Here is a 26,759-nt window from a genome sequence, read left to right as displayed (position 1 = left end):
TATTAAAATGACCAAAGCAATAATTTCTAACTACAAATTTCAAGTTTGTCCCACATGATAGAGACTTGAAGTACAAGTTAGAATGATGGACTTTAATTAAACATATTTTCTATGCCATCTGGAAGTCTTTTTCAGTCTAATAATAAGTAAGCTTATTACAATGTTCTCAGTTAATAGATTCTGTCAGATTTATGGTGTGAATTTTTTGTGTGGTTGAAGAACTATTTGTGAGTTTAAATTAAGTGCTTGGTTATCTCAATGATGTGTGATTGCTATGGAATGTTACTTATCCATTCTTTTATGTCTCTAGAAACAAATTGAAACTTACAGAGTTTTTTTTTTTCTACTCTTGTGCAAGCCATAATGAAAAAAGTTCTTATCATGTGCAGAATTGTACATAGGCCATTCCCTTTTTAAAAGAATCTATCTTTTTAAAAGTTATGTTATATTTCTTCAGCATGGTGTGTTTATGGGAAAGAAAAGCATGGCCATAAACTAACCTGTATTTTTTTGTTATAAAACAAATAATTTATCTCATTTTTTGTCCGAGATTACTGGAAAGAAACTTTTAAACTCGTGATTTACTTGGGCAATGAGAATTATTGATATTCATAATATTGGATCATGCGTGATTCTCTGCTAAGGAAAGGATGTTTTTGTCATGACAGAAAGAGCAAGCATATGGCTGAAGGTTTGGAACATCGAGACACACAATATCAGGTTGACCTCTGGCCTTCTGGGGGGGGTCGGGGGGGGGGGGAGGAGGGGGTGATTTAGCTATTCAAATATGTCTACAAAATGAAACATCAATAAAAACTCTGGAGCTGGGCACCGGTGGCTCACGCCGGTTATCCTAGCTACTCAAGAGGCTGAGATCTGAGGATCATGGTTTGAAGCCAACCCAGAGCAGGAAAGTCTGTGAAACTCTTTTCTCCAATTAACCACTCAGAAAAAGCAGGAAGTGGTTATGTGGCTCAAGTTGTGGAGCGCTAACCTTGAGCACAAAGAGGCCAAGGGCAGTGTCCAGGCCCCAGCCCAGGCCAAAACAAAACAAAAGAAAACAACAACAATAAAAAAACTCAACCCTCTGGATACTGGGAGTTTCTGGTTGGTGAACACTTCAGTGTGCCTGGAGGGTTTATCTGAATGATTGATTTTTTCACACTTTTTTTTTTTATTGTGAAAATACTGTACAGAGGGGTTACAATTACCTTAGCAAGGTAATGAGTACATTTCTTATCAAGCATTGCAGCCTCCTCCTTTTTTTCCCCTTCCCATCCCTTCCTCTTCCCCCCTCCCACGACCCCCCCCCATCCTGAGTCAAAGTTATAAGGTTTGTTTTTGACATGTCTTGTACATCTCATTGTTGCAATGGGTCCACCTGTATCCCTATTTAAACGATTTGTTTTTTTCCTTCCGCTGCACAAATTATACCAACATCAATACAGTGAAACCAGGGGTTATATGGTGGGGGAGGAACATACAAAGGTTTATCTGAATTCTATGGGGAGAAAATATGGAGGCTCTGTGTTTTAGACCCTCTAGGAGTTACCTTTTTATGTCCCTTGACTTAACTGTTTCTGCTTTGTTTGTTTTGAATAAAATGACAACTGAATGCAAACCGCTGTCCTCAGTTTGGGAGGTCTTTGAAGAAATTCCTCAGTTTTGAGAGCATCATAGATTTTCTTTGAATTTGCAGACAGGTGATTATTAGAAATATAGGTAGACAGAGACTCCTGAAGTTAGGGCAAACAACTGAAATAAGATCAGCCTTAATGAGGACTGTGTTCTTAATTTGTAGCATCTCTGATTAATTTTAGTAGTCAGTGTCAAAAGGGCATTGCAGTGTTGCAGCTTTCCAAATTACTTCTACTTAGAACTCTTCATTTCTCCCCGTAAATGTTGCATGCAAGCCTTTAAGAAATACACATTCTTGGCTCTGTAAAGTAGTTTTCCTTATTAGCTGATTGACCCGAGTTTCTCCTTTGCAATTTCCAGCATTACGTCTTTCATTATAGAAGCCACACACAGACATTGTTTTAGAGAAATTTATGTTGCAGAGTATCAACATGGTTCAGTGAACACAGAATGAGACTGGCTAGTCAGACTTGAATATCCTCATTAGCACTTTACCACTAACAAGAAATTTTCACTTAAAAAAATTAGTAGCCTCTCTTGACCTATTTATTTATCAGTAAAACAAGGTGTTTGGACTCAATTACCTTGGCTGTCCTTGGTAGCTCTTAGGATGGTAGGATTCTCTGTACTGTAATACTTTAATTTCCATGTACAGCGGTAGGGACTTCTCCATATGAATCTCATTTAACAGTATTAAGAAGTAAGAATTTCTTACTATAGCAAAGAAATAAACTTACCCTACACAACTATTTTATGAGCCAATCAAAATTTTCATAGGAATATTTCCCCCAAATGGGGAAAACCACACTAGATTTATTAGGAATCAGAATTCCATCAACATTATCCACTGGGGGAAACACAGATGTTTGAGAGAGAAGAGCAGAGATGAAATGTCTTTGCTCTTACATGAATATGTTTTTCAAACTGTTATATAATATTAAGTTTACTTGACATATGTCTACAAGAGTAACTTAATATCTATTTATTGGTTGTATGTCTATGTTCATTTTGTTTTGTTGTTTGTTTTGTAGCTACCACCCAATACTGCATTTTGATAGAAATGACTCATATTCCTACACAAGATGAACCAGCAGCCAGGAGGCTCAGTCACATATTAGTACACAGAAATCTTGTTCATTAAAGCAAAGGAAGCTAAATGCATAGAATATACAGTCAAGCAGGGCCAAATTTGAATCTTAGTTGCACCTTAAACCAACTGTATGTGCACAGACGATACTCACTACATTTCTGAGCTTCATAGTTTGCTTTTTCAAAGATGTTATTTTATAGGACTGTAAAATAATCAGTTTTTATGACAGAGTGCTGTGAAACTAATATATGATCAGTAAATGCTAATTGCTTTGAGTTGCTAATGAAGTATTTCCTTCATTGGCTTCTTTATCTTTCAAAATATCTTCATACTAGTTTTGTAATATTTTTTTCTTTTTCATTGTTGTTCTGGTACTATATCATCCATAAGTATAATTTACAGGTTCACATCCTGCTGCAGAATTATTTTTCTATTATCCTTGATAACTCAACTCACACTGTTTATTTTATCCCTGGTATTTCACAGTAATTGATAGAGTACTATGATTGTTGTGTTCAGTTAATTTTCTAGTATCAGTTTTCCCCATGAGTATTTAATGATGTGCACATTTTCTGGCCTGTTATTTGGAGACATATTATCATAACTTCAGGAGATAGGTAAAAGGATATGTACATTATATGGTGGTAGAAAGATGGTAATTAGCAATGAACTTTATCTCAACCTTAGCAGTTTGTTACTGGAATTTACAGGAAGAGAGAACTTCCCTGTAAGCATTTACTTGGAACACCATCTAACTAGACATCCCTGCCTAAAAAAAAAAAAAAAAAAATCAAACTTGCAATAAGGTGTAGGCCATTGTATTAAGAAAAAAATGTAAAAATTTAGTTTTAATCTGTAGCTTATGTAGGGCATAATTATTGCATTCATCAGTGAATAGAAATACCCAATTTAGTTATAATTTACCTTTTTATGTTTTAGAATAATGATGTATCCTTTTGATTTGTAATTTTAAACTGCCAGGGGTATATGTATCATATAAATAGTTACAACTATACGCTGTTTTGCACATGTTGAACTTTACATGTTTTCATCCATAATGAACAGGCAGACACAAAAATTGTAGGCTAAAGAATAAGAATAGAGATTTTAAATTAACAGCTAAAATAATTACACATTGCTAAGTTTTGAGCTTTATGTGGGATTATTAATTTTTTTCTCTAAAGAACATTCTAGTTATATTAATGTTGTTACCTGGTATCATGGTGATTCTGAAGTGAAAATTAAAATCACTGTTTTTAAAAACTACAGTCAAGAATTCAATGTATATTCTACAAAATTAAGAAAAGTGCATGTAAAGGTGGGTTGGGAAGGATGGGTGAAAATGTTGAAAGAGGTGACATTGATCAAGATTCATTGTGTTCATAAACTGCTTGTTAAATGGCAACTCTTTTATACAACAACTTAAAGATAAAAAAGTTAAAACTAAAAAAATTAAAAATACAAAATGGCTTAGTAGGAAATAAATTAGAAACAAATCATTCATTAGAAAGAGTCAATGGGAGGGAAAGTGTAAGAAAATGAGGGATTCGCAACAATGCTTGACCTTATTTATATAACTGTAACCCTTCTGTACATCACCTATACAATAAAATAAAATTAAAAATTTGAACTGGAGAAAAAGCCCTACAATGAAAATTTCCTATTTGCTCATGAAATTGTTAAACAAGATATTACTTTGTTTAAAAAATAGAGTTAAAAAGATGTCCAAATGTTCTTACACTTTTTATTTAGATTAGCTCACAAGACTAACTTCATCCTCTCACTATATATTTGCTTTTGAGAGCCTCAAGTTTTCTTTATATTGAACTTATGTTACATTGTAATCACAACATAAGATTTATTATTAAACAACACTTGGTCTGTGGAGAGCTGACTCTGAAAAAAATGACTTCATGGAACAATTGAGAAATGGCAAATTTTCAGATAGATAAAACTTTTTTTGATCTACATTGCTAATAATAACTGGGAAGTTTTCTTTATCAATGAGAATTTAATAGACAATAAACCTGTGTGGGAAAAGAAGAACGAACTAAAAAATATGAGAAATTTGAGGAAACTACTGTTGCATATTTTGGGCTGTCACCAAAAATGTTATCTCAGATATAAAGTGAAAAATATACATAAGATTAGAATCATCTGTTAGTTTATCCTAAAAAAAATCTCCATAATGGACCCAACTTAAGTTCATTTATAGTTTACTGAGTATGAATTACAGACGCTACCTTTCAAAGACAAGCTGGAACTGACTCCAATTGACCTCCTCGTATGTCTAGTTTCAAGGTGAATTGTTGGACAATTTATCATCTGACAAGATGAGAAAGGGAAAGAGTTTTGGCTTGCATTTATTTATCCTGCCTACATTTTTAAAGATAATTTATTAAGTTTACTGCCTGTTTTCTAGATGTAGAAATGGGCTCTGAATCTTTCCAGGCCTTGCTTCTGCCAACTTATCTCCTGCTTTTAGTGGATTTCTCATCCTGTTTTCTCAGGTACTAACAAATTATATAAAGCTTTATGTTCAGCCCTCATTTTTCTTTCTGGCTCTTTGTTACTAACAGCCTTTTTTACTGTATGATAAATAATGCGTAGTGGTGAATCAGGAACAAGAACACTACCATTATTTCCTGTGTATAGATGTAGACAAGGTTAATCTTGACTCTGCAACTATTACTCTAATCTTACATTTTATTTCCAAGAAGAAAAATTATTTTAAGGACTCTATGATAGATATTCATTAAAATACAAACAGCATTAGTCATGTACCAGAAGTTTACATCTGTAATCCTAGGTATTTGTGAGACTAGGTTATCTGAGAGGATTATAGGCTTCAAAGCTAGCTCAGTAGAAAAGTTGTAGACTCCCAGGCCTCATCCATGTGAAGTAAATGAACCACTGAAATACCTACTGGCCTGGTGAACTTTCTTGTCTGCCTTGTTCTTTGCTGTATTCCACACTGTTAGACCAATGCCTGGATTACTTTAAGAGGTGCATGAATATGGTGGGTGTGGTTAACCGAGTGTAAGGTCTTATATACAGTATGGTTCATTCACTACTGATACTACTTTTATTTATGTGATACTTCATAAAATCTTTTTATATCATACAAGTTTTAAAAAAAGGCTCATTTTAGCTGGCTGCGGGTGGCTCATGCCTGTAATCCTAGCTACTCAGGAGGCTGAGATTTGAGGATCATGGTTCAAAGCCAGTTGGGCTGGAAAGTCCAAGAGACTCTTATCTCCAATTAACCACCAGAAAACCGGAAGTTGCCCTGTAGCTCAAGTAGTAGACTCCAACCTTGAGCTGAAGAGCTCAGGAACAGCCTCCAGCGTTGGATATAGGATTACATGCATGAGCCATGGATGCCTAGCTTGTATGTTTGTGTGTGTGTGTATGTATGTATGTATGTATGTGTGTATGTATGTATGTATTTTGCCTATCATGGGGCCTGAACTCTGGGCCTGGGCGCTTTCCCTTGGCTTTTCAGCTCAAGGCTAGCACTCTACTACTTGATAGCGCCACTTCTTGCTTTTTTGGCATATGTGGTGCTGAGGAATCAAACCCAGGGCCTCACGCATGCAAGGCAAGCACTCTACCATTGAGCCACCTTCCGATATAAAACCGCATAAAAATGTACACATGGCCATGTGTTTTGGTATGTGCATGTAAATCATATATTTCTACTTTACTACTTGTCATTTCAAAATTTTCCTGTAACTTTTATTGTTATCTCTAGTGACCTTGCTATGCAACAGCAAACCAGATTTTCTTCTTTTTACTGAACTGTAATTCAGTACCTAATGGATAATTTTTCTAATTTCTCCTTAATCTCATCTACTGAAAATCTCCAAGAGATCAACGTATTTGTTTTGACATATTAATGAGCTCTTGGATAACTAGTCTTTCTGCGTCTGGGTTACTTGACTTAATGTAATGATCTGTAGTTTTTACCATGATGTCATAAGTGGCAGGATTTCCTTTTATGATATGACTGAATAACACTGTATTGTGTATATATATGTATATGTATATATATGTATATATCACATATTTTTCCCCTATCCACTCATCCTGAGATAGATACATAAGTATTTTCCATTTTTTAGCTCTTGTGAATATGGCTTTAATGGACACTAGATTAGACATGTTTAGAGAGAGCATTCACACATTAACAAACAAAACAAAACTTTACTTAATTTTCTTCTAATTCACTGCAAATTATTTTTGAAATATTAATATTTAAGTGAGGTCTTGAATAACCAAGTGTTGGGAAGAATATTACTTGTAGAAAGTGGTGAACATCCCAGGAATGTAGCCCTAGGATTATAATTGTTATCATAAGACTGGTTAAGGAAAATACTTCATTACTAAGCTGGTCACTGGTGGCTCACATCTGTAATCCTAATTAAGGAGGCTAAGATCTGAGTATTACAGTTCAAAGCCAGCCCAGACAAGAAGGTCCATGTGACCTCCAATTAAGCTTTCAAAATGTGGGAGATTGAGTTGTGTCTCACATGATAGAATACTAGTTTTGAACACAAAATTTTAAGGACAAGTCCCAAGTTCTGAGTTTAAGCCCTAGAATACCCTTCCCTACCTAACACACAAAACAAAATCCCTTCATTACTAAGGACTGGTAGAGTAGAAGATAAATGGAAGGGAGAGTAAATATAACCTCATTCTTTCCAGAAATTTTCTCATTTCAGAACTTACCCCAAATCAAAACCTTTAAAAATGATGAGTGAATTCTAATATGTGTGTGTGTGTGTGTGTACTAAGAAACAAAACCACTAGTAAATAAAATTCAAATAGATTGCTTTAAGTATTTTAGACACTGCCTATGTGATTTTTATCGTTGATGGTAATAGCGTGAGTAGAGTGAGGAAACTAAAAATACAGTTTAATTCCTCCTGACCTCATAAAATGTTCCAGTGCTTTAAATAGGCATTAGCAGTATTTGCAGAGAACAGGGATCTGTGCCCACCAGTGGGTTTAATTAGTGTAAAATACTGTTCATGTAATACTCACCAGCTGTAGGTCAGAAAATAATTTGTTTCTCTGAATTGATAAAATAGATGCCTGCTAATATTTTTAGACTAATTATTCTTGTTTTATTGTATTTTTGAAAGTGGGTTTCAGCAGTTTTAAGGAGAATGGTGAAATGCTGCCCTGTTCAATTTCTGTTTCAGTGTTGTGTTCGAGGGCTGGTCTTCCTAAGTAGCTTTCAGCACTTTCCTCTTTTCTAATTAGTCACATATCCTACATGTTCAAAAGGTTTGTTGTGCTAATATAAAGAGAAGGAAATCAATGCTATGGATTGAGGTTTGAGTAATGGAATATATCTATCTGAAAGCTCTTAGTGTAGCTATAGAAGTCAATCACACACAGCTTAGAGCCCAACTCTATGCGCTCAACCATGATTAGTTCTTGGTGGGTTACATAAATGATAAATCAATCATACTGGTTTCTAATGAAGCACTAGAGTCTTGCATAGATTCAACAGAAAATTTCTGTGATATTAAAGTTACATATTTTGTTCAATGATGAGATGTTATATATAATTACCCTGTTGGCTAAATTGTATGTAGTTTCACTATAGCGTAAAAGCACAACACCTTTCTCTTGCCCCAGCCATTGAATGTGTCCACCTTCCACTCTTTTCTCCGAGGTTGAAGAGTACTTAAAACATGCAATACACAGTATTATCAAGATAAAACAGAATACATATAAATACATAACACAGAAAATGCACAAATACTCAAATACACAATACAGAAACATTTTATCTCCAAATTTTCCTTTTGGAACATTTTTGTTGGGAAAATGCAATCTTTTGTGTGAGTTCTTAATAAAATGGATATGATGCTTTCCACCATCTAATAAGAAAAGCTTTGTTTTTAAATAGATACTATCCTAACTAAACCCCCCATTGATCATTCAAATTCAGTGATTCCAAGGATAGCCCATTGGGCCTTGAAACATGCTCATGAATTTATTCAACATCTAAGTCACTCACTTCTGTTCCTATTAGGTTGGCCAGCTCTGTAGCTGTTGCTCCTCCAGTACTGAATTCCTGAGAGGACAAGAGTATTCTTGTTGACATACCTAAAACTGTGCGCATCCCATTGGGGTTCAAAGCAATGAAGCAAGAAATTGAGTTGAGGGGTAGAGAGGACTCCTGACAATATCAGCCGCAAACTATTTGGTGCTAATCATAAGACATGGCCTTGGAGAATTCTGTGACTCTTTTGATGGTTCTATTAATGTAAAGGATTTAGTCAATCAGATTGTGTTGCCAAGAATCTACAATTATTTATTAAACATAAAATATCACTTAATTATATGTTTTGTGTACACCATAACAAGATAGCAAGAATTTTGATTATTTTAGTGATAGGCCAATGGGCTAGAAATTTAATAAACCTGCAAGTATTCAAAATAATTTTCTTTAAATATAACATCCTAGAATGGAAAAACCAAACAAAAGAAATGTAGGGTGTCTCACATACAAACCTATCAGTAAATATCTGTGTTTACTACTACATTTTCAAGAAGCTAACTAACAGAATTTTTCATAAATAATTATTCAGATTCATATTTAGAAAGAACTATATGATAATTTTTCTGGTAGACTCTACAAAATCCTATGGAGGGAAAAATCAGGATTTCTGATGTGCTGAAGCTTACAATCTGATAATGTAACAAGGGATAATACCAGAAGCAACAAATGTTAATACACAAAGAGAAAATAGAGGAAAGACAGGGCAACTTCGGAGAGTCAGTATAATCAGTATAATCTCATGGCTTTAAATCAAAAGAGCCTGAACATTCAAAGTTTATCTTTCTCTTCCTGACAAAGAGGAGTAGCTGTGTTCTTTAAAAATGACTTTAAAAATGACTATATTAGAATGTAAAAAGATATTATAAACTATTCCAAGTGTGTGCACTGTTAAAAGTATGTGGGTTTACTTCCAATACTTAAATCTTATGCTAAGATATTTCTTCCATTCTTAGTTGATTTTGTTTCATGTTGTAAGAGAGGGGTATAGTTTCTGTCGTATCCATGTGCATATCCAATTTTCCTAACTTCAGAATGGTGTCTTTTTCCAATGAATGGTTTTGGTACCTTGGGGAAAACATGAAAATAAAAGAATAAGCAATGAGTTCCTGAATAAGAATTCAATTGTTCAGAAAAATAAGAACAAGAATAGACAAACAAGATTCTATCAAATTAAAAAGCCTCTGCTCAGCAAAGGAAACACTTGTTATAATGAAGAGACATCTTACAAAATTGAAGAAAACCTTTGCCAGCCATTCACCAGAGAAAGAATCAATGTATAGAATATATAAAGAGTTCAAAGATAAACACAAAAGAGCAAAAAATCTAATTAATCATTGAGCAAATACATTTAATAGTTTTCTAAAGACACCCAAATAACAAATACATGAAGAAATAATCATAATCATAAGGAATAATCATAATCATAAGATAAATACAAATAAAATGACACTAAGATTCCATCTGATCCCAATCAGTATGTATTATCAAAAAAAAAAAAAAAAACAGATCATGGTGAGGATGTGAGAGTGATGTGAAAGAAAATCTTAAACAGTGCTGGTGCTAGTGTAAGGGTGACACTGATCAAGATGCATTGTATTTATACACTGCTTCCTAAAATGGCAAAAGTAATAAATATGTGTGATAGCGTGGAAATCACAATGTAGGTGACTCACAAATTGAAACATAAAAATTATTATTTGACCTGCTATGCCACTCCCATACATCCGAAGGAATGCAGGAGAGATAACTGCATTCATAGTTATTAAAACATTATTCACAATAGATAAGCTATGTAATCAGCCTAGGTGCCCAACAACTGGTTAATGTATAAAGGAGATGTGGCACAGACACATCTCTCTCAAATAAGTTAAATGAAAGCATACAGGGAAGACTTTCTTTGTTCAAATATCTTCTAGGGTAATTATTTTCAAAGCTAATAAAGGTTTACTCTATATGGAGAAGTAACTGATGACTTTGTGATGAATAATTTACATCGAGATTTTACACAGATGTTTTACAATAGGTATATTTCTGAGCACATCTGTTTAGTGTATTTCTCACATGTCTATCATAAAGGTGACATTTTGTGCTGTAATTCTGTCATATCAACATTCTATCAACTTATCATAAGTTCATTGAATAGAGAATAGATTTAAATGCATGGAAGCTAGATGCGTGTGTGTGCACGCGCGCACGCGCGCGCGCACGCGTATCTATTGAAGTCTTGTTCATTAGGGCCTGAAAGGTTTGCAAATTGCTATTTGGGATACAGCTGAAAAGCTAAAGAAAACAAAGAGAAAAACATGTTTGTAAAATTCTTTCATATTAACTTCTTTTTTTTTTGGAGAGGGGGTTCTGATTGTGGGGCCTGAACCCTGGGCCTGGGCGCTGTCCCTCAGCTCTTCAGCTCAAGGCTAGCACTCTACCACTTGAGCCACAGTGCCACTTCCAGCTTTTTTCTTTTTGCTTATGTGGTGCTGAGGAATCGAACCCAGGGCCTGCAAGGCAAGCGCTCTACCACTGAGCCACCTTCCCACCCCTCATATTAACTTCTATACCAGGTAACTCTGATATGTCAAACTCTTTATAATTAGACATTACCCAGTGGAGATGCAATGGATTTTTATTTACCACGATATAGGTTTTCTGTTGTTCTACAGGAGGTTTTTAACCTTTGGATTGCTACAAAATTAAAGGCATCTTGGAAAGCTGTATCTAGACAAAAAGAAAAACTGTTATATGAAGATGTAACAATACTCATCAAAAAGACTGTCAGTGCTGCAGTGATTCCTCTTGGCACAGGTGGATATTTTATATGGGAAATGTCACCATTATATTTTGTCTATATTGTAGATGATTACAGGAACTTGATCTTTGTCCTAATATAATATTCACACATAATATAATATTCACACATTAAATGGATAATAATATGCTTCCTTAATGTAAATTATCATTCAGGTCTTCAACAGAATAGAGTTTCTCAGTTGGGTTTATTCATGTGAACATGACCAGTATAAAATTATGTTAAAATACAATGTAACACACCCATGTATTTTGTATATTTATGTTAAAGACAAAACTGAGTTCCAGATCAATGTAAAAGGACAACTTATTGCATTGACTTCAGATATATTAGAGAATGGCTATCTTACTCTACTGAGCACAGAAAAGAAATACTGTTAAGGTCATTGGTTTGATTATATTCATTGCTTTGTTTTGTAATAGTCATGGATTTATTAAAGTGAGATTTCCAAAGGTGTCTTGGGGAGTATGTCAGTCTGGCCTTGAGGTATGTTTGGTGGTCTTCAGTTGGGTATAAGAGGAATGGACATTTCAGAGTTGAAAGGATTGGGCATTGCTGGCATCCATGATGGTTTTTAGTGGGAGTCATCCCTTGAATGAAATCCTCATCACTGGGTGGTATTCTGAAGACAAGCGCTCCTAATGGTGCTTATAGGCAGAAAGGGATGATCTGTTAGATCTGACAGTTTTTATTTGGTAAAACAAGCTTGAACTTCTTATCATGCAGGGACCAATTTGAATTAGGCAATGCATAGCTGTTTATTCCTTGAAAATAATTTTTCTCTACACTTTGCATTTTCTTCACCATCTTTAGTTTAAACCAGTCATGAGTATGGAGGACATATTAAGGATTATATCTTTAGGAACCCTTTTAGAGTATGCATAATTATAAAAGAGATTGATAGAAAATCCACCTTATTAAGAACAGAGAAGTATTTCAGAAGTCACATATACGAAAATTATATAAAGCATTGAGAAAACACGAAAACTCATTTGTAATGAGTATATTTGTGCACACATTTGTGTATATGTGTGTGTGTGTGAGTGTGTGTGTGTGTGTGTGAGTGTGTGTGTGTGTGTGTGTGTGTGTGTGTGTGAGTGTGTGTGTATACAATGGGAGAGGAACTAACATACAGTTCTATGGAGGAAATCTGTAAGGAACCCAAACCCTTTCCTTTTCATGTACCGTATTGAATCAGTCAGAAAACATTAAAAAATTCAAACTTCCAATAGATTCTGAATCCTAATTGGCTGGGTATTTTCCCTGGTGACTTCCACTAAGAACTACTGACTTATTTCAGACTCCTACCTTTATTTTCTGAATCAAGACAACTGGGTAGGGTGGCTGGTGTCATCTGAATGCATGGGACGTTAAGGAAGAGATTTGTGGATTTGAGTACTAAATAGTCTCCCGAGTGAGATCCCCAAACCATTGTGTCTAAACTTGACTCTTGGCTTCCATATTCAATAGTTGAGTTACCTAGAATAAGTGACTTAACTATCTGGTCGTTAGCCACGTTTGTCACAAATGAAGATGCTCAGGATAAAAAACTAATAAGGAAGGCATTCTTTCTTCTCTGCTGTCAACAGAAAATCACATAGAAAATGAGAATGGTACAGTATGAAAAAATCATGGAAATAATAGATATCTGTAACTTGAGAAAATATAATATGGGAAAAGACAAGAAGGTATTATATATGTATGATATCTATATCTATCTATCTCAAATTGTAACCATTCATCAGATAGATTCAGGTCACATAAATCATCTTTCATCACACCAAGGGAAGCACCTGTTTGGAGGATTACCTCTGAAGAAATGTCCTTGGTTTTCCTTCTGAATGGCTAAACTGACATTAACTTTTAAACCTACTCCATGATGACACAACCATCATCTTATGTATTCTTATGGATTTTTGACTGAAAGTACTCACAGGTACTTGATGGCTTTATTAACCAGATGGGTTGCTTTTATAATAGCATTCTCAATGACATGTGAATTTATACACACACACACACACACACACACACACACACACAGATAGATAGATAGTTAGATAGATAGTCTAAGCTTGCCTGAATCACAATCATCCTTCTTTAGCTTCCAGTGTTTGCAAACATTGATAAAATATCATACATATATATATATATATATATATATATTGTTGTCATGTGTTTTGAACTCTGAGCCTGGGCGCTGACCCTAAGCTCTTCAGCTAAAGGCTAGTGCTCTACCACTTGAGCCACAATACCACTTCCGGTTTTCATTCTGATGGTTCATTGGAGATAAGAGTCTCTTGGACTTTCATTCTTAGGCTGGCTTTGAACTGCAATCCTCAGATATCAGCCTCCTGATTAACTAGGATTACAGGCATGAGCCACCAGTGCCAGGCTCATACTTACATTTTTAATATTTAATTTTTGCTATATTAATTTCGAAGACTGAATAGGAAAGTATATGTGAATAAATAGTTTGGTGCGTTACTAGATCTTAGAGTTTATAATAAGAAATAAGATTTCTATTTTCTACAGAAGTATAAAACTGATAAATAAACATATATCAGTTTTTGTTTTTATTTTATTGTTGGGCTGGAGATTGAATATGGGGTCTTGCATATCTTAGGCAAGCAACTTGTTATTGATCTATATACCCATGCTGTAATTTTAAAGGCAATTTTAATTTTAACTCAAGTAACCTCAAAATCTGGAACCATGTATGTAGGCATTCTGGTCCAAAATATTGTGGACCAAAGCATTGTGGACAAAATGTTTATTTTTATAAATATTTTCAACCATTGTTTGTAACTCTTTATAAAAGACATCCTTGACTTTTGGTAGCATTTGACATACTAAAGTGTAATTGCTATATCATTATGTAGATCTTTTTTATTTGAAAATAAAAAAAACTTAAATTAATTAAACTAGGGTTGATTTTTCCACCCATATGGGAAATAATGAATATCAGGATCAGAATTAAGGTTTTCCAATTTTTATTCTTAAATCCATAAAATCTTCAATCTTAAATTTATAGAGTGTGATGAATATTATATTCACTCAGCCAAGAAACAAAATATTCTGTGACCACAGCTCAGATAAGCTGCTAACTCTGATATTGAGAAATAAAGGGACATGTCTTATTTATTTAACATTTTCCCACATTAAAAAAATGAAAACCTGGTTGCATACCAGTCGTTTGGCTCAGAGTTATGCATTCTTCAAATCTTTGTCATCTATGATTTTGGACTTAAATTCATGGAACAAGTGTCTGCATTGCCTCTTTGTTTATTATAATTCTATCTAAATCCTTTGAAAGGCAAAACACAAGATTGAAGCAATATGATATGCTTCTTCAATTCTGCTTTTATCATTATTCTCTTCTGAAATTCCCTAAAAAACTTATAAGCTTGTTACATAATTGGAAGTATTTTATCTCAGATACAATGCTAGGAGCTGGAAAAATACTTCTGTAAAGCTGACAATCACAAAGTATAAAAATAAATTATAGTCATTTTATGCTGGAAGATTTATTCTTATGGCATGCATGCTTTATAATATACCACTGGAATATACCAAACAGCAGAGATAAAGGGAGGGACTCACTACATGGTATTAACTCAGTGCATTTTCAGACCATTCATAAACATGAAGGTTCAAATGAGTCCATTTTGTAAAGGTATTAAATTTAGATGGTAAATGCAACTATATATGTTAAATATAACTAATATAAAATGTTAATTATACTAAAAGAAATGGTGAATCATAGCAATATACAGGAACATAACACATGATGACTATAGAATACAGTCTTTTATTTTTCAAATCCAAGGCCAAATGACTTTAAAAGTTATGATTTCCAAGTTTAGATTTTCATACTAGGAAAACACAAAGGAATAAAAATATCTACATAGTGTATTCTGGTGACCTCATTCCTTTTGGAAGACAGTAAGGAACATAAATGTGAACCTAAGTTTTATGTGAAGCTCTATAAGAAGTACAACATACATAGCCTAGATTGACTAACAATCAAGTGACTCCACCACTAGAAATTCCTAACAAAAATTGTGACGATGTATTATTCAAACAGAAAGTTAAAAGTTTACATTTAGTTTCCAAGATTTTCATTATTAAAGTACTCCACAAAAATGTATTTATTTTTGTTTACTTGAGATGGTGTAAGTAACTAGGCCAAGTATCTAACCTTATACTTGTAGCTGCTAGACAAGTAGTGCAAATAATCTAGATGTGCATGTCTGAAATGAGGTTCTCTAAAATGCACAGATCCGTCAGAAAACAGTGCCTCTCTTTAGCTTCAATGAGCATACATTTTCTAGATTCATGAATGTTTTATTAATTATTGATTTTTATTCTAATAATGTGGTTAAAAATATAAAAGGATTCAAACTGCATGCTTGAAGTAGCCTTGTGCTGATTAACATTTGGCCACTGTTTTTTTTTCTTCTTCATTGTGTGTGTGTGTGTGTGTGTGTGTGTGTGTGTGTGTGTGTGTATGTGTGCGTGCATGTGTGTTGATCCTGGGGCTTGAAATCAAGGCCTGAATGCTGTCCCCAAGCTTCCTTTGCCCAAAGCTATCACTTTACCACCTGAGCGGCAGCTCCTTTTCCATCTTTGAGTTGTTTACTTGGGGAAGGGGGGTAGGAAAGTGGGAGACAAACAAGGGAGAGGGTAACTATGTTCAACAAGAACTATGTTCATACGGGGCACTGGTGGCTCACGCCTGTAATCCTAGCTACTCAGGAGGCTGAGATCTGAGGATCATGGTTCAAAGCCAGCCCCGGCAGGAAAAGACCGGGAGACTCTTGTCTCCAATAAACCACCAGAAACCTGGAAGTGGCGCTGTGGCTCGAGCGGTTGAGCGCACGCCTTGAGCTGAAGAATTGAGGGACAGCGCCCAAGCCCAGAGTTAAAGCCCCATGAACGGAAAAAAAAAAAAAAAAAAAAAGAAATGTACTCATGAGCTTATGTATGTAACTGTAACCCCTCTGTATTTCACCTCGATAGTAACATTTAAAAAATAATAATCTCATGGACTTTTCGGCCTGGGCTGGCTTTGAACTGCTATCCTTAGATTTCAATTTCCTTAGGAGCTAACATTACAGGTGTAAGCTACAAGTGCTGGGCCATTTTGGCCACTTTTAAACAAATTAAAACTACTCTTGATGCAAGTGTCATTAAGTTAATTTTGACTTTTATTGAGATTTTGTCAAGTTTATCATTGGTCCTAAACACAGATATACAATTTGTGCAGTCTGTTTTCATTCAGCAATACTTAGTCTCTGTGTTGATTACTTAAAAGATGATATTATCGACCTGTCTTTAAGATTGCTCAGTTACATCAATTCAGCGGAAGAATGTTGTTCTGTAATGTATATATAGCTAAAAAGTTATTTTATAGGTACACATAGAATCCACACAGAGATAATAGAAGAGATTAATAAAGATTGAACCAATAGTTTTCAAATAAGTGTGATGCTACTAACAATTACTCAGAATAACCATAAAAATTTTAAGTATGTTGATTTATTCCAAGAGATGCAAACTTTGGAGTTTGGAATAAGGTTTCAAGGCCATACCTTTGAAACAAGACCCCATCTGATCTCAGGTCAAGAGCTATAAGATTGATAATAGTAGATCAAAATATTAGTAAAGAAAGTTATTTACTGTTAGGTCATGCTCTTTAGTGTGAATATTCTATGGAGTAGAAGACTAAAGAAATAATCATTTCTCATGAAACAAAAGACCATCCCAATACATTGGTAAGATTAAGTAATGATAAGAAGAAAATAAACAGTAGTATTTGACATTGAGAATGCCATTCTCTGTTAGTCTGATTTTAGAAATACATAATGAGAAGGGCTTGTCAGACATTACAGTGAGACAACTTGCCTAATATCATGCACTTGATAAATGGTTAAGCTCTCTCCAAATTGAAATATTTGAACATAAATGCTTCCTTTTGTACAATTCCTTCCCACAGGAAAAAAAAATCCACTTATTTCTACAGATGTAGTTCATTTATCAGCTCTACAATCTTTAGTAAATTCACACTTCTCAGGGGATTAATTCAAAATTCCTTGGCAGAACATAGAAGGTCTTAAGCAACTTGTTTCTAATCTATTTCTTCAGCCTTTCCTTGATCCCTCCCTAGCCTCCTGTCATAGAGATTTACCTTCCTGTACAGAATAACAAGATGCCTTGATCAGAGCTCTCCCTGCTTAGAATACTTTCACAGTCTTATCTGCTTAACTCTATTGGAGACTTTTGGGAGGGGCCTGCCATAAATAGCTTTGTGACACCATGAATAGGTGGAGTTTTCTCTCCTTTGCAATACTACATGTCATTCGTACATTTTTTCCATATAATTTGTCCATTGGTAATGTATTGGCAACCATGATTGAAATACAGGTAACTTGAAACAAGATCCTACTTTGTTCATATTTGTGTTCCTAGTCCTCAGTTCTTAATGAACCTGTTACACTTTGTGCTCTTTGTCACCTTCTCTAGCAGTACATTTTAATCTATCATGGATGTGTCCTACAATTTAAATATGAACTTTCAAATTAACTATATATTTATAAAGGTGGTAATTATAGTTCATTTTCATATTTTCATTAGCATGCCAAGTATTTTCATAATGAATAATTACAAAACGTTTTTTTAATCCTTCGTATCAAGGGCAAAGAGATTATCTACCATTAACTAAAATATGGCTTTGGTGATATTTAAAATTAATGACAGCTATGTCAGCATAATTAATATTCAGGTACTTAATATACTCAAAATAGATATTATTTTTCTGTACCAAAAAATAGGTTGTATCATGCATGTGTAAATTTTTCCTGTAAAGGATATTGAAACTACAACTTCATAAATATCTATTAATTATACTAATTTTATATTACAAGCAAATACAGTTGACAGATGAATAAGTAACAGTTGATTTGTCCAGTAGAATAAAGTTATTTTGAGTTCTTATGGATAGCCTCTTTAAGAGTGTATTTTTCTTCTTTAAACAAATCTAGAAGTCAATCCAAAAATGTATATGATGCAGTATTTTATATTTGCTAATTTTCTGAAGACAAACAAGGGGATTAATTATGATTTTTCAAAACATCTAACACTATCTGTGATATGAGGGAAAGATAATGGAGAGTTATCTTTGACTATATTCATACTAATTGTACCATTCTGTTACTGCCAACAGTATATCAGCAGTGGACAAACAGGTGCTTTAGGATTTTAGTACATTCAGCACTACCATTTTCACTTCAGAGGGTAGTATATTAAGTGTCTTCCTTGCTTACATACTAATCTTCCATATATGTATTTCTAAAACAATTCATTCCCTCTCCTTTCCTCTTTTAATTTTAGCATACTAAATTCAAATGATTTCATGCCAATTATGGATTGTATTCTTCCCTCATATACTATGTAGACTCTAGGAAATTGCCCTATAGAAGACTGTATCATCAGTAGCACAGGTGGAGTGGTTTGCTTAGGTAATGTGTCCTTTCCAGTTTCTTACTATAATGTGCTAAGACACAAACTTGAATGATGTTGCTGAAATCTCCTCTATAAAGACCATTTATAGCTACAACTAGAATCCTTGAAGATCCTGACAATCCAAGAGCAGAAGTTGGGTTTACAGGTTTTGATGAATGTTACTCAAACCTTTGAGTTATTAACTTCAGCAATAGATTGTTGTGTAAAATGTGAAGAAACAAACAAAATGATTTTATAAGGGAGTTCCACAAACTTTCAGAAAATATTATACTTTCCCACATACTTTTAAATAATGTCCAAAATTAATTAAAATATTATTGTTCAGTCTTTGTGACTATTCTGTTGCTTTATGTGTAAAATATTATTGTTCAAGCTTCGTGACTATTACAGTGCTGTATGTGTTAAATCATAGAACAGGCCTAGAAATGCAGACTTAATTCTAAAATTCTAGACATAGATCTTTAAATAGAATAAAAATAAATAACATAGTTCAAATTATTTAGACTATTTTCATTCATTTAAAATGTAATATGTTTCTGTAAGAATGTTTTAATATGATACACAAAAACACATAGAGTATTTTTCCTTCTTTATTCAGTTATAGTAAGTGGAAAGGAAAAACAAATGTAGGTTAACTAAATCACATGCAAATTGTAGTGCTATCTTTGTTAAGCATTCTGATATTCTTTGCTGGCTCTATCTTTTTTCACACAAACTCCCAAGACTGGAATCAGACATACTAGTCTCTCTTTCTTCCCTACTGCTGACCTAATAATTGTGTCTTGTTCCTGAATGAAAACTTCAAGTCAGGACTGGCTTGTACCCCAAAGTGCTTATTGGATTAGATTGTTTTGCCTTCATTTTACCATAGCTTCAAGGTCCCCAAACCAGTTTTTGTCTTGTTATTTGATCCCTTTTTTGTAAATTAGTAATTTCTTTTTTTCTTATAGTTTATTAAGATATAAGTAGTTTTACTTCATAGAGTCCTTGTAACTTATCTTTAAACCTGTTTAGAAACAGAATTGTAAGTCATTTAGCAAACCTGAAGAAATATAGGATAACCAATGTGAAACCACTTGAGAGCTTATAAATAGCCATCTGCCTCAAAATAGTTTCTCTGGGGATATCCAACTTTCATTTTTAACAACAAAGAGTGACAACAATTTTTCATACACCAAGAATACTACCAATATTAGAGGATTTAAAAGATACGTGTACTTTAGAGGAGAGACCAAAGTGTGCAAACAAAGACAAACCCAACCCAACACTCAATTTGGCTCCTAAAGGAAAGAATCCAAGAGCAAAAAGATACACAGGTTCTTTACATTTTCCCTAATAATGACTATGAGGCATACATGAAAAGTAAAAGCCAATTTCTAGAAACAAAAGGGGGTAATAACAGAAGACAACAACAAAATCTAAAACTCATATTATATAGGAAAAAAAATAAAAGGACCATTTCAAACTAGTCCTATTACTGCTTTGGTTTTTATTGTTTATCTCCATCATGGGAATTCATGTGCTTTGGCCTTCCTAATACTGTATTAAAAATTGTATTTCACACCAAGAGGCTAATATGCTAATAGTTTTAATTACTTGTAACATTTCTTTAAAAATGTTGCATAAGTAGCCAGCACTTATGTTATTTTAGTATTTACAAGTGCTAGGTATGTTAAAAGTTGTATAATTTTGTAGTCTTAGTGTACTAAACGTGGATCATTTATTCCTCATCTTTTGTTAACTACCCATGTATATTATAAGTTTAATGTTATCCTTGGGTACATTTCATTATGTAACAATACTTTTGTCTGATGTATATCAGAATGTTTCCTCTCAATTGGCAGTTGAATACAGCTTGCTCTTTTTTGAATTCTTTTAAGCTCTGGATTTGTGTATCCAAACTATAAAGATAATATCATAGTACTTGTCCATCTCCATTATCCTACTAAAAATTTGATCCTGTAGAGCTAAAGTTAATAATTCATCAGGCTTTTCCTTGAAGTAAACAATGTGGAGGACTAACTCAGGCCTTGAGAATATTTCACACAATGCAATACTTCTTTCAATTCCCTGGTCCACTGAAGAATTAATAATCTCCTTAAGTATCAAATTTAATCTCAGGTATTAGGTTATGATTTGGGAGAATGTAGTTCAATAAAAAGGATATGTTGGTATTGGAATATAACATAAAAATACATTCTTTGGGAAAACAGAAATGAAATTGTTCCTTCTCCACAAAATATTTTTCTAGGGGATACTTGTTGAATAATAGTGACAAATTTATCAATCATAGTGTACTCTAGGGCTACTTCAACACTCGCAGTGAGATTACTTTTGGCAGGCTACAATAGAAACAAGTAAAATGAAATTTAATTTAAACAGGGCAGTTAAAGAAAGAAGCAATTACTATTGTTTGGGCCCACCGGGTGGCACAGCAACCAGCCAGGCTGTGAGCACAACCGCCGTTGTTTAAGGAAAAAGGGGAAAGAACGAAGAGAAAAACTGGAAGGTAGACTTCCAACTATGTAATGGAGCTTGTCAGTACATTTCATGAAGAGATCTGCACCAGCTATGCATTCTTGCAAAACATAAATCTCCAAAAAACAAAATCTCAAGTCACAGTGACAGAGAATGAGTGATAAAACCGAATTGTTCAAAACTGATTTTTATTAACCTCATAGATCTATATAGGAATGAAAAATCACACCCAAGATAATTTCACAGTCCACAGAACCTAACCCTGACAAAGAGGTTCACTGTACTTACTTATTTTATCTGTACTATTTTAGGTACTTCATATAGAATTGGTTGTGAATTCTAGAGTTTTAAGTACATTGCTCTCTACGCCTATCTGAAGAGGGGCTTACGGATGCCCATGGGAGGCTATAGGAAATGCCCATCTCAAGTTAAAACAGTGGAAAATATTAAAGTTGAAATTGGCAGGAAGCCAGAGATACCTGCAAAGCAGAACAGCCAAGAGTTAATAGAAGTTCACTTATTTCTTAAAAAAGATTTCGGAAGATTGGAGCTATTGGAGGGGGAAATTTTTTATTGAATGACATCTAGTAGGTTAATATGGGGTGCGTTTTTTTTCTGTCGATCGTAGGGCCTGAATTTTGAGTCTGGGCGCTGTCTCTCAGCTCTTCACTTCAAGGTTAATGCTCTACCACTTGAGCCACAGTGCCACTTGCGGCTTTTTCTGCTATGTGGTGCTGAGGAATTGAACCCAGGGCCTCATGCATGCAAGGCAAGCACTCTACCAGTGAGCCATCTTCTCAGCCCTGAGATTCATTTTTAATGCAGAAGTTAACCATTTTTTGTCCTTTATTTTTGTCATATTTACTCAAGAATTATCAGCATCTACTGACAATGTTTGTAAGCAGTGGAATAAATACAAATTTAAAAAATGCTGTTAGTGGAAAAGTATAATCTAAAAGTTTATATATGTTATAATTATATATATGTTCTCGGTTATTATTTGAAAAATGCTTTTAAGAACCCATCTATCTTATTTATTTTTTACAAATTAAAGCTACTCTACATTTTAAAATTTTCAAACCCAATGTTGGGTTTTTAAACTTTCATTTCTATACCAAGGAAGACTTTAAAGCATTTTTCCAGAAATATTCATTCTAACTATTCTTTTGTTATATTTTAAATAAGAATGCAATGACTTTGCTATTATTTTCTTAAGAGAAATACTGACATATTTTTTCTATTGCTCCTTCACAATGTATTATTTTTAATAATATGTAAATATATGCCTATTATTTATGACCTCCTCATCCCTTTATCTCTAATTAGCTCTTTTGACTTTGAGGCCACATTGATCTTGCATTGTTCTTAATGTTTCTCTATATCCTTTTAAATCATAGAGTCTGTACTGGCAAAACATTCTTTTGTGTCTGACCTTCATTTCTCCCTAATGTCTTTACAAAAGCATCGTTCAATTCTGCTCTTTGCTTGCCTTCTATAACCCTGTTCATCTCATCAGAATTTTCCCTTGAATGTCATCTGGTTCATGTTCTTTTTATGTATTCTAAATTGGTGTTCATTGTTCTTGTCACCTTAAAGCTCTTTTTGTCTTTTTTTAGTGTGTGCCATTAATCCCAAGGATTCTTACACAAGAATTCTGTGATCTGCAATTATTTTTCTTCATAATTCTTTGTTTCTCTGTTCAAACACTGTTTATTCCTTTTGACATATTCACTTTTCTGATGCTTTTAAAAGATATATTGACTAATCAAAAACGTTATTTTAGTACTTTATTTTAAGAATATTGATATTTATTTACAGATTTTCCTTAATTAGCTTGCTCTTCTTTTGACAAGTGTCCATTGGCCTTCTGCTATATTAGTTTGGAGCTAAAGTTCCTCTTAATTTTTTGGAGTTACTAAAACATGTTTGCTGCTTATATTGTGAAAACATTAGTATACTGAGATTATCTTATATAACATAAAAATCAAGAAATATATAATCAGATCTTACAGTTTTGTTATTAATGTATGTGTGAGAAACTCAGAGAAAACAAATGACAATTAGAAGAGAATGAAACATATTTATTTTTTTAAACAAAATGATACCAGGCCAACAAAAGAAAAATTTCTGAAATTATATCAAAATTTAGATGATTATAATTTATTTCTTCCTACTTAAATACTAATAATGCAAACCAGCTATTGCAGTCCAGTTTTATTCTTTACCGAGATCAAGTGATTACATAAATTTCACAAAATTCACAGTATTGTGGGACAGTGATACCTAGTTAAAATCACACACACAATTTTAACCTTCATGAGGCACATTGTTATTATCATGGTCTAAAAGTTATGGACTATATAAACACAGCTATTTTTTCCAAACTGGGTAAAATGTACATTTCTTTCCTTTTGCTTAGCTTTTGTCCCTAAATTGCTTAGTTCACTTTCATCAATGTCCAGTTAATTCAGTCTAGTTGAATAGTTTTATATGAAAGATAAAGTATGTACACCAAGATATAACTAGCGGGACATGAGTTCTAGGTACCCAGTCCAAGTTGCCCAATAACTGGCTTTGGCAAGAAGCATGGATAAAAACATAGTCTATTGATTCTAATAGAAGTTCACTTATTTCTTTTTGAAAGGTTGAAAATTATTTGAAAGGTAGGCTACTCAATATATTAAATTTAGTAAACTAATGTTGTACAGTTTTACTTGAAGGATGATAAGTGGTTCAGTCTTGCTAAAGAGTATAAATCTTCATGAGGACAGTGTGGAATTAAGTGCACAATAGATTATTGGCAATAGATGCTAAAACAGTTCCCTCTTCACTGATAAAGTTTTTTTGTTAAGTTTTAATTATTTATTAAATGGTGGGCATACTGAAACTTAACTTTGCAAAAAAAAGTTTTCCTTTCCTTTTTTTTTTTTAACAATTTCATTTATTTCTTTCTTCCTTTCTATGATGTCAATATTATCTACTTCTCACTAGATTCAGAGATCATATCTGTCTTTAGGGTAGAGTTGGGCAGATCATGTGGAAAAATATAAGAGAAAAATAACAAGTTTTCTTTATAAGATTTTTCTTTTTTTGCTTCCAGGACTAAAATCTCCTTTCTGAAGAAAATCTGCTTTCATGAAGGGGGATTAGAGCAAACCTTTCATCTTCCAGAGCTCCATGGCTGAATCCGATCCCTTCAGAGTCAATATTACAGGCATCTGTTATGTTCTGGTCACTGGTCATGTTTGTCCAAATCTGCACCAAAACTGTCTATTATTTTTTTTCAAGTGATTTCTTTTCATTTTATTATCAGCTATCTCCACCTACCAATTAAAAACGTCATTTCTGAAAATTCCTGTAAACCTAGACTATCTTTCCTATTATCACTGAATCTGTAGCTGAAAGATCTTAGTACAAAAAGGCCTTCATGCTTGTCTGCACATTTTTCCCAACTTCTTCCTGAACCCTCCCTTGTGTGAGTAGGATTGACGTTTGTCTAAAATCACTGCACAGATGGGCCTTGAAAAGACTTCTTAGTTTAGTGGGTTTTGTGTGTATATCTCACAAACAAAAAAAGTGCCTATTTAATGATACCTATTCCCTAACTCTGGTATCTAGGAACTATTGCAAACATGCTGTGACATAACCACACTTTACTCAATTCTACATCTGAGATCTAACAATTTAATAATTTAAACTATAGCCCACTTAATGAGCACACGGAATTGATCCAGCACGCAGTGACTTTCCTTTTTCATAAACCAGCAATACATGAGAGTGGATATCAAATGAGTCATGGTTTTATCTTTGGGCTCATTCTGGTTGTTTGATACAACCAATAATGATTCTGAAGAGAAGAAAATCATACTCATTAATTTGAAGATATTATCTCAGTTTTTGACAGGTGGGATAGTGTAATACAATGGAGTAAAATGGAGATATATTTTAAAATGCAGGTAATAATTCATATGAAATATGTCAAAAGGAAAAAAAGAAATTGGAGGATGTCACAGTTTATATAAACTATACTACACAGAGGCAGTATGTCCAAAACTCATATTCAATATAATGCAATTTGCTTTTCTATTATTACTTATTATTATTATTATTGATTGTGGGGGTTGAACTCAAAGCCTGGTGCTGTCCCTGAGCCTCTTTATATTCATGGGCAGTACTATACCACTTTGAGCCACAGCATGGGTAGTGCTCTACCACTTTAAGCCACAGCACCAATTTTGGGTTTTAAGTGGTTAATTGGAGATAAAGTTTCACAGATTCTTTCTTGCCTGGGTTGGCTTTGAACCATAATCTTCAGATCTCAGTCTCCGAGTAGCTAGGATTACAGGAGTGAGCCACAGGAACCTGGCTCTTTCAATTATTCATTCATTACGCCTGGTAATGATTAAGAATATTGAAAGAAAGAAAGTGATAAAGAAAGAAAGAAAGAAAGACAGACAGAAAGGCCTAAATTGGCTTTGTAACCATGTTTGCAGCTTCTCAATATTTGTCTATTTTATTTGCCTTATGTGTAAATTGTAGTAATGCTCCATTCTATGTAGTTATTATAAAATAAAATGAAATATTATAAAAGATGTAGGAATTTCTGATTTCCAGTACCTTTGTATTTTATATAGTTGCATTTATGCTCTAGAATTCTGGTTCCTGGGAAGAGATCTTTCAACCTATAAGAGGAGGATTCTAATGGAAGATGATTAGGTCATTAGAGACACTGCCCTTGGAAAAGATTAATGTAGATTACTTGGCAGCTCAGTTAGTTCTTGCAGATTGGGTTTGTTTTGTAAGTGTGATCACTTCATATGCCTGGCCACTTATCCATGCAGCTGTTTCTTTTTCCACTTTTCTTCCATGTTGTCAAACATCTAAGTGAGCCTTCAACAGAACCATCGAAAGAATCATTATTTGGACATTTAGTTTTGGAGATTGTGAGCAAAACTGAAAAAAATAAAAACACAAAAACTTTTGTGTTTTTGTGTTTATACTACCAAGTGTAAAACACTTTGCTATAGCAACAGAAAACGGATACAAACACCAATAATCTGCTATTCAATCCAACTCTCATGTTCCGTGACAGTGCATTTTCTTCTTTGTTCTCCCCTATTTCTATCTAGCCCTTTTATTTTGTCTCC

Source organism: Dipodomys spectabilis, unplaced genomic scaffold (assembly GCF_019054845.1).
Source record: "Dipodomys spectabilis isolate Male_0828 unplaced genomic scaffold, ASM1905484v1 ptg000032l, whole genome shotgun sequence".
Taxonomy (NCBI): domain Eukaryota; kingdom Metazoa; phylum Chordata; class Mammalia; order Rodentia; family Heteromyidae; genus Dipodomys; species Dipodomys spectabilis.
This window is presented reverse-complemented; position numbering follows the sequence as displayed.